Genomic DNA, 9,379 nt, shown 5'->3' with positions numbered 1-9,379 from the left:
AAATAAAATATTTAAAAATGTGCTGTACATTCAGTTGAACAACGTTGTTCAACTGTGTTGATGAAAAAAACTCTTTTTTGTATTACCCTTTCATGTTTGTTTCTTTTTTTTTCACAAAATGGCTGAATTTGAGTAAAACCTTGTTCCATGGCTCTGATACTGATATCAGCTGACAGAGATGTCTAACTACTGACCCAGCATTCCCAATTCACTCAGCCATAATGTGGTTGTGGTGACAAGGCTTGAAGGAATCATATAATTCCACCTTCTTCTGTAATATTCCTGAAGGCAGTGGGAACTCTATCTGTATACACTATATCTACTTGATTCCAATATTTAATACACTGATACACCCCAGTTTCTTGCCATTGTTGCTGATTTGCTGTTATCATTGTATACACTCAGCTCGTGCGAAATGTTGAAAAATGTTCCACAAACAAGGATTTCATTAACATAAACACACAGGAAATGCTACAATTTTAATCTACCTTTCACTATTCATAACTTTCTCATGGTTGACTTGAGTGATTTTTGACTAGTTGCATTCATGAGACATCCCTGTTGGTGTAAATCTCATCTCATTACCTCTAGCCGCTTTATCCTGTTCTACAGGGTTACAGGCAAGCTGGAGCCTATCCCAGCTGACTATGGGCGAAAGGCGGGGTACACCCTGGACAAGTCGCCAGGTCATCACAGGGTTGACACATAGACACAGACAACCATTCACACTCACATTCACACCTACGGTCAATTTAGAGTCACCAGTTAACCTAACTTGCATGTCTTTGGACTGTGGGGGAAACCGGAGCACCCGGAGGAAACCCACGCGGACACGGGGAGAACATGCAAACTCCGCACAGAAAGGCCCTCGCCAGCCACGGGGCTCGAACCCGGACCTTCTTGCTGTGAGGCGACAGTGCTAACCACTACACTACTGTGCCGCCCCCGTTTTATATATATGACATATTACTGAATCATTTCCAGTCATATGACTGACCTTGTGCCTTCATCATCATCAAGTCAAGTTTATTTTTATAGTGCTTTTAACAATAGACATTGTTGCAAAGCAGCTTTACAGAATTTGAACGACTTAAAACATGAGCTAATTTTGTCCCTAATCTATCCCCAATGAGCAAGCCTGTGGCGACGGTGGCAAGGAAAACCTCTCTCAGATGACATGAGGAAGAAACCTCGAGAGGAACCAGACTCAAAAGGGAACCCGTCCTCATTTGGGTGATAACTGACAACGTGATTATAACATTTTTAACAGTTTTAACATGAAGTCTGTTTTGTTGATGTTATAACTCTTCATTGATGGAAACTTGAGCGCAAAACTGTTCATGACAACTGCAGTCCTAAAGTTAGCAAGTCAGCTGTAGTCCTCACCCATAAAAGCATTACTGTAAGTGTCCAGAGCATCTTCCAAATGTGACTTTCAACTGTCCATATGGGGCCATCCTCCACAGGAGCGATGTGATGAGACTCCAACCAGACGTAGGGCACCAGGATGGATCAGGTAGGTCCGAGGAGCAGAAGAGGTCAGAACCTCGATCTCAGGATTGACATGTAACTCAGAGGGACAGACAGAGTGGGGGAGAGGGGAGAAAAAGAGAAAGAGAGAGAAAACACAGGTTGTTAGGTATGCCCAATGTCACCTGATGAGTAGGAACAGTATATTTTGTGCTGAGCGCAAGCAGGGACTCCGGCAAAACTAACTATGACAGCATAACTAAAAGGGGAGAGCCAGACGGTAACACAGGCATGAGGGAGCCCCGGGACATAAAGCAGCCAACCACTACACCGTCAACAAACTCGAGTGAGCAAGCGAGTGGGGGACTGACAGCATCCATACATCCCAGTTTACCAAAACACTCTATGTCTGAGGATCCTCCAGATCTACTCCTTTACCTCTTAAACACCATTAACAAAAGGCTTGACTAAACAGATATGTTTTCAGCCTAGACTTAAATGTTGAGACTGTGTCTGATTCCCGAACACTACTTGGAAGGCTGTTCCATAACTCTAATACAATATCAGAATCTAGAGAGAAGAGTGAAACACTTCAATGTGCCTTCATTTTTTCTTATCACTTTTAAACCTGCAATTCCTATAATTATATCAGGTCGCTATAAGTTTTAATGAAATTCTCAATTACATTACTCACTTTTGAGGAGTGCATAATTTTATCAAATCACCATCAGCTATTATTATATTTGAAATTACTTGTGAAAAGTTGCTGACTTCGCTGACACTGTTATTTCCCCTAGCATGTCTCAGTTTAGGACATAATTCTTTTCTCTAAATGGAAGAAAACACTCTAACCTCATTAGGAGGCAGGGAAACTTTCATGGTCTGCTCTCTCTCTCTCTCTCTCTCTCCTCAGTGAGAGTCAATAAAAAGGTATTTTTCATTGTTGTTGACACAGAACAGGTCATGCAGGGCTTTTCAGCAAGCCCAGGCACTTTTCTGCAGCAGTCTATTGACTAGGTAGGTTGAATGCTCTGTTGCTGAATTATATAAGATGCTGTTTTGTGCTAATGGTGTAACAGATAGCGCTGTCATAGGTGTTCATCTTGGGTAGCTTGGAGGTAGAACATGTTTGAACCTCATGAAATGTGTAGGGATGGATTTAGTTTATCCAGTGGATCCTATAAAAAGACTAAAGACACTTTTTCTGTATATATCTATGATGTTTAGAGTTGAGACAGCTTGCCTTTTGACTTAATTTCTGTTGAATGTTTCCTTATACAGTGGTGCTTGAAAGTTTGTGAACCCTTTATAATTTTCTATATTTCTGCATAAATATGACCTAAAACATCATCAGATTTTCACACAAGTCCTAAAAGTAGATAAAGAGAACCCAGTTAAACAAATGAGACAAAAATATTATACTTGGTAATTTATTTATTGAGGAAAATGATCCAATATTACATATCTGTGAGTGGCAAAAGTATGTGAACCATTGCTTTCAGTATCTGGTGTGACCCCCTTGTGCAGCAATAACTGCAACTAAATGTTTCCGGTAACTGTTGATCAGTCCTGCACACCGGCTTGGAGGAATTTTAGCCCATTCCTCCATACAGAACCGCTTCAACTCTGGGATGTTGGTGGGTTTCCTCACATGAACTGCTCGCTTCAGGTCCTTCCACAACATTTTGAATGGATTAAGGTCAGGACATTGACTTGGCCATTCTAAAACATTAACTTTATTCTTCTTTAACCATTCTTTGGTAGAATGACTTGTGTGCTCAGGGTCGTTGTCTTGCTGCATGACCCACCTTCTCTTGAGATTCAGTTCATGGACAGATGTCCTGACATTTTCCTTTAGAATTCGCTGGTATAATTCAGAATTCATTGTTCCATCAATGATGGCAAGCTGTCCTGGCCCAGATGCAGCAAAATAGGCCCAAACCATGATACTACCACCACCATGTTTCACAGATGGGATAAGGTTCTTTTGCTGGAATGCAGTGTTTTCCTTTCTCCAAACATAACGCTTCTCATTTAAACCATAAAGTTCTATTTTGGTCTTATCCATCCACAAAACATTTTTCCAATAGCCTTCTGGCTTGTCCACATGATCTTTAGCAAACTGCAGACGAGCAGCAATGTTCTTTTTGGAGAGCAGTGGCTTTCTCCTTGCAACCCTGCCATGCACACCATTGTTGTTCAGTGTTCTCCTGATGGTGGACTCATGAACATTAACATTAGCCAATGTGAGAGAGGCCTTCAGTTGCTTAGAAGTTACCCTGGGGTCCTTTGTGACCTCGCCGACTATTACATGCCTTGCTCTTGGAGTGATCTTTGTTGGTCGACCACTCCTGGGGAGGGTAACAATGGTCTTGAATTTCCTCCATTTGTACACAATCTGTCTGACTGTGGATTGGTGGAGTCCAAACTCTTTAGAGATGGTTTTGTAACCTTTTCCAGCCTGATGAGCATCAACAACGCTTTTTCTGAGGTCCTCAGAAATCTCCTTTGTTCGTGCCATGATACACTTCCACAAACATGTGTTGTGCAGATCAGACTTTGATAGATCCCTGTTCTTTAAATAAAACAGGGTGCCCACTCACACCTGATTGTCATCCCATTGATTGAAAACACCTGACTCTAATTTCACCTTCAAATTAACTGCTAATCCTAGAAGTTCACATACTTTTGCCACTCACAGATATGTAATATTGGATCATTTTCCTCAATAAGTAAATGACCAAGTATAATATTTTTGTCTCATTTGTTTAACTGGGTTCTCTTTATCTACTTTTAGGACTTGTGTGAAAATCTGATGATGTTTTAGGTCCTATTTATGCAGAAATATAGAAAATTCTAAAGGGTTCACAAACTTTTAAGCACCACTGTAGCTCTCTGTATATGTATAACTTGAAGGTAAGACTCAACTAAGAAAACAACTAACAGAGTTGTATATTTTCCTACTGGAAAAATATTTATCATAATGGCTAGGTTTGGTTTGATATATTGCAGCTTCATATTACAACTGGTTTACTTTGGATTCTATGGCTCACTGAGCCAGTTCTTAAAGGGTCACAATGTTGGGTCAGTGTACTAGCAGTGTAAGGTTACAAAAAATGGTCAGAGGCCAGGCTTGGAAAAATATATATATTTTTTAAACCTTATTCATTTAACACCAGTCACATGAATGTCATGCAGGCCTAAGAAGACATGATATTACAGAAGACTATGCTAAATATCAAAGTGGAACTAAAAATCATTGAAATTCTTACATTTTCTTTGAAAGTATTGACTGTGACTTTACACCCATTTCTTTTGCCCTTCCTTTTATCTTCCTCGCTTCTTCTATTCTCACACACCCCCTTCTACTGTAGATCCTACATCAAAAGAGGGGACAAGCATTTGTCCATTGTGTGAGCCTACTTCAGAGGTTCATGTTGAATAAAAACAATCACTGACGTCAAACAAAAAAAAAAACCTCTGTGCCTGAATCTAGAGAATGAGAGTCTGGGAGGAAAGGGGGAAGGAGGGGTTGAGAGTAGCTGAGGCTGCATTTGTGTGTGTGACTCTCATATTAAACACTGTCAGTAACCAGTCCAATCAGGGAAAGTTCTCTGTCCTGGCTTTTTCCTGGAAATGAGCTTGCCTTCTGTTGACTGCAGCAAGGCAGAAATAACATAGCCATTAAACATGAATATGCATCAGCACTGTTCCCCAGGCAACACATTATGTGATGTAATATGGATAGACCATTAGAATATGCCTCATTATATAGCTCATCTCATTATTTCTAGCCGCTTTATCCTGTTCTACAGGGTCGCAGGCAAGCTGGAGCCTATCCCAGCTGACTACGAGCGAAAGGCGGGGTACACCCTGGACAAGTCGCCAGGTCATCACAGGGCTGACACATAGACACAAACAACCATTCACACTCACATTCACACCTACGGTCAATTTAGAGTCACCAGTTAACCTAACCTGCATGTCTTTGGACTGTGGGGGAAACCGGAGCACCTGGAGGAAACCCACGCGGACACGGGGAGAACATGCAAACTCCGCACAGAAAGGCCCTCGTTGGCCACGGGGCTTGAACCCGGACCTTCTTGCTGTGAGGCGACAGCGCTAACCACTACACCACCGTGCCGCCCCACATATTAAAAGGAATAAATTACATTAATAGGTCAATAAAACAGCAGGGTGTGGATAATATACAGTACCAGTCAGAAATTTTGACACATGTTCTAATTCAACATTTTTTTCTTTATTTTTATTAATTAAAAGACACTTCCTGCCTTACAGTAATGATGGATGTCGTATCTCTTTACTTAGTTGAGCGGTTCTTGACATAACATGGATTACTACAGTTGTGGAATAGGGCTATTTACTGTATTTTTATTATTTACTATTTACTGTTTGATCTCAAACACATTAAGAAGGCAAGAAATTGCACTAATTAACTTTTGACGAGACACCCCTGTTAATTGAAAAGCATTCCAGGTGACTACCGCATGAAGCTGGTTAAAATAGTGTGCAAAGTGTCATCAAGGTAAACACTGGCTACTTTGAAGAATCTAAAATATGAAACATATTTTGTTTTTTCACACTTTTTTGTTTGCCACATAAGTCCATACATGTTCCAGATGTTATTTCATCGTTTTGATGTCTTCAGTATTGTTCTACAATGTAGAAAATAGTCAAAATACAGAAAATCCTATGAATTACTAGGTGTGTCCAAACTTTTGGCTGGTACTGTATATCCCTGAACAGAAACAAATTATAGCCACAACTGGAATGTGTGTCATAGGATCATGGGCGCCGCCAGGGGGGGAAAGGTTAGAACAATTCTAGGGGCCCAGCACTGCCATGGGGCCCTTTAAGGGGCTGATAATATGCTTTTAATTATTTTAATAAGACTTTTGAAATAACAACAATGCAATATTCCATCTGGTAAAATGAGCTAATTGAACAAGGTTGTCTATTTCTTGAGTTCTTCAACATATTGTCATTTAACCCTCCCCCTTTTGCGAAATGGTACGGTCCAGTTCTGGTAGAAGCGCGATGCGTTAAATCTGTGTGCTGATCAGTGCAACGCTACTTGCTGCTGTGTCGCGGTGCAGCAGCCAGCCAGCCAGCAGTGGAGTGCGTACAGTCTATGATCGCTAAATATGAAGAGTGGCTGTCAAAAACGTAAAGAAAGGCAGCTGAAAGCTGAGAGGGACCGGAGAGGCAGGCAACTGGTCACTCAGTTTTTCCCAAAGAAAGGTAGCTATCGCTCACATGTGTGTTGAAAATATTAGCGAATGGTAAATGAACAGTATGAACGTGGTTGGATTAGCCTATCAAGAGAACACTTTTACAGTTTGTATAGTGACATTTTTTCCATTTTAATAACTGAACTGACTTGTGTGATAAACAAGATGAAATATTAAGTTATGCTGGTGCTAATAACTAGTGCTAATAACCAGTTTCATAACTAATGGGGTGCCCTAAATATGCACAGATTCAGCCTCAGGGGGACCTCCGCCCTACCAAACCACTGAACCCGCCTTTGGAGAAGGAGGTAAGCAGCAATACAACCCATAAATGCTTTAGGGTTGAAGTTTTTAATGAGCAAGCGCCATATACAGTTTGCTAGATTAAAGTGTTGCTAATAACGGACACCAGTCAAGTGTTTGACATGGTTACGTGTGTGGAATGTTCACACGTTCTAAACCATTGGTTTCAAATTGAGGAGCTGGAGAAAGCGCAGCACACATAAAAGAGGGATAGAGGTTACAACATATGAAGAAATACGTACGTAATTGATCAAATTGAAATGTCACTCCGTGTCACTTTGAAATAAATTCATAATAAGATGTTTCCTGTCTTTTATGGGTAACATTTGTAAGGCTACTGAGTATGGAGTTCATTTAAATGCATCAAACTTGAATGCATCAAATTTTTTCATGCATTAACTAACCCCTCATCAGGCCATGATGCAGCAGCCAGGGAGGACACCAGAAGTGTTTAAATGCACCAGAATTAGTCACTGACCAGTTTTCATCTAGTCCCTGGTAGGTTAATACATAAAATGTAATAAAAAAAGTCACAAACCCAAGGTCCATGGGCTATCAAAAGTCAAATAATGACAATAGTGCAATTGTGACGAGGGTGGGCAAAGTTGGGGGCCCCAAAATTCTAATCTTTCATGGGGCCCAAAATTTCTGGCGGCGCCCCTGCATAGGATTAACTGTAAGACAGTATAAAATGTCTATCTTATTGTGCTGCTAGTCTCTGAAACGCTTAGCCAGGTGAGGAACATATCAGCACTTGTCAAGAAATGTTGGAGTACCAAGATTATTAATATATTAAAATTTATTTAGCCCATGCAGTCAAGCCATCCATCATCCATAACCACTTATCCTGTGCAGGGTCATGAGCAAACACCGTAAGTGATGAAGAATTACAAATGATGAAAGAAAATGCTGTTCCTAAAAGCTCTAAAGATGCTACAAAGTTTGGTCTAAAACTATTCAAAGGTAAGGTGGGATTGTGATTTATTTTATGTTTCAAGACAAAATATTTTATGTGAGTCAGCATAGATAAGTGACACAAGCCTGCACGCATTACATTTGCATGCCGCTTTTGAAGTTTGAAATAAATTATTTTTTTAAAATCATCACCTGTGTATTTATATGAAAACAATTATCTGCCTCAGGCTCAGTGAATATCGGTGAATAATAACCTAGACGAAGTCGATTCACTTTGCCTTCAGCGAATAATTGTTAATTAAGAAACGATATTCCATCATTTGCTTTACGGCGTAATATTTGTAATGTCTTGTAATATCTTGTAATTGTCTTATATTGACATAGCTTTTAAAGAAAAGGAGTTGCAATGTCTTCACATGGTCAAAAATAGTGATCTTGTTAGTAGGATAACGAATAATTAAATTAAATCACATCAGGCTTATCAGTTAATTCAATTAAAATGGTATTTTTAAAATTTCAGATAAATGTGTGGGTTTTGTTTCATTGGTCCATTAGTTAGTTTACTCAGATACCAGCAAACAAAATTGCAAAAACAATGCAATCATTCGGCAAGACTCATCGTTTATAGATAAAGGGAGTGTGGATTCTATATTTGGTATCAAGACAACATCCATGGCCATGAGACTGAAAAAAAATCTAGTCATGTGATGATCAAATAAATAAATAAACAGTAGTTCATCGTTATGAACTAATCTAAATTAGTGTTCACGCTGAGAAATATGAGCAGAAGTAGTATAATATGGTATGTGTTGTAAAAAAGATTAGTTTGATGGACTATATACTGTATTTGCCAAATACATGAAGTCTGGAGCAAAGGGGCACTTTCTGAACTTAATTACATTACATTGATGGCATTTAGCAGATGCTCTTATCTAGAGTGACATACAGCATACCCAGAGCAGCCTGTGGAGCAGTTGGGGGTGAAGGTGCTTTGCTCAAGGGCATTTCAGTCATTCCTACTGGTCCAAGGAATCAAACTAGTGACCTTTTAGTCCCAAAGCTGTTTCTGTAACCATTAGGCCATGGCTTCCCCCATAATAGTCCCATAATGCACCATGGGGCACAGGGGAGAGGGCTTGTAGCACATAACAGACAGAACCAACACACCTACAGTTACTCTGCTCTCCCTGGTTCATGACTACTTTTAATGGAAGTGCATAATAACATTAAAAATACACTAAAACATTATATAGTACAGGATATAGCTGTTATGTCAAATAGCAGTGAATGGATCCACCTCTACTCTTCACAACACATGCATTTTAAGGTAATTTATCTTAAATACAGTCCTGTGATGACCTGGCGACTTGTCCAGGGTGTACCCTGCCTCTTGCCCACAGTCAGCTGGGATAGGCTCCAGCTTGCCCATGACCCTGCAC

General features: G+C 40.0%; 1 long non-coding RNA gene across 1 annotated transcript; it reads left to right on the top strand.

The window, feature by feature from the left end:
* The first annotated feature begins 2,423 nt into the window (after positions 1-2,423).
* On the top strand, positions 2,424-7,980 carry LOC132869257 (uncharacterized). Its single transcript, XR_009650928.1, has 3 exons — positions 2,424-2,487; positions 6,971-7,030; positions 7,881-7,980. It is a non-coding gene; the product is annotated as an uncharacterized LOC132869257 (long non-coding RNA).
* Positions 7,981-9,379: the final 1,399 nt, after the last annotated feature.

Source organism: Neoarius graeffei, chromosome 20 (genome assembly GCF_027579695.1).
Source record: "Neoarius graeffei isolate fNeoGra1 chromosome 20, fNeoGra1.pri, whole genome shotgun sequence".
In the NCBI taxonomy this organism is placed as follows: Eukaryota; Metazoa; Chordata; class Actinopteri; order Siluriformes; family Ariidae; genus Neoarius; species Neoarius graeffei.
The sequence above is the reverse complement of the archived record's forward strand: the minus strand, read 5'-3'. Positions and strand labels throughout refer to the sequence as shown.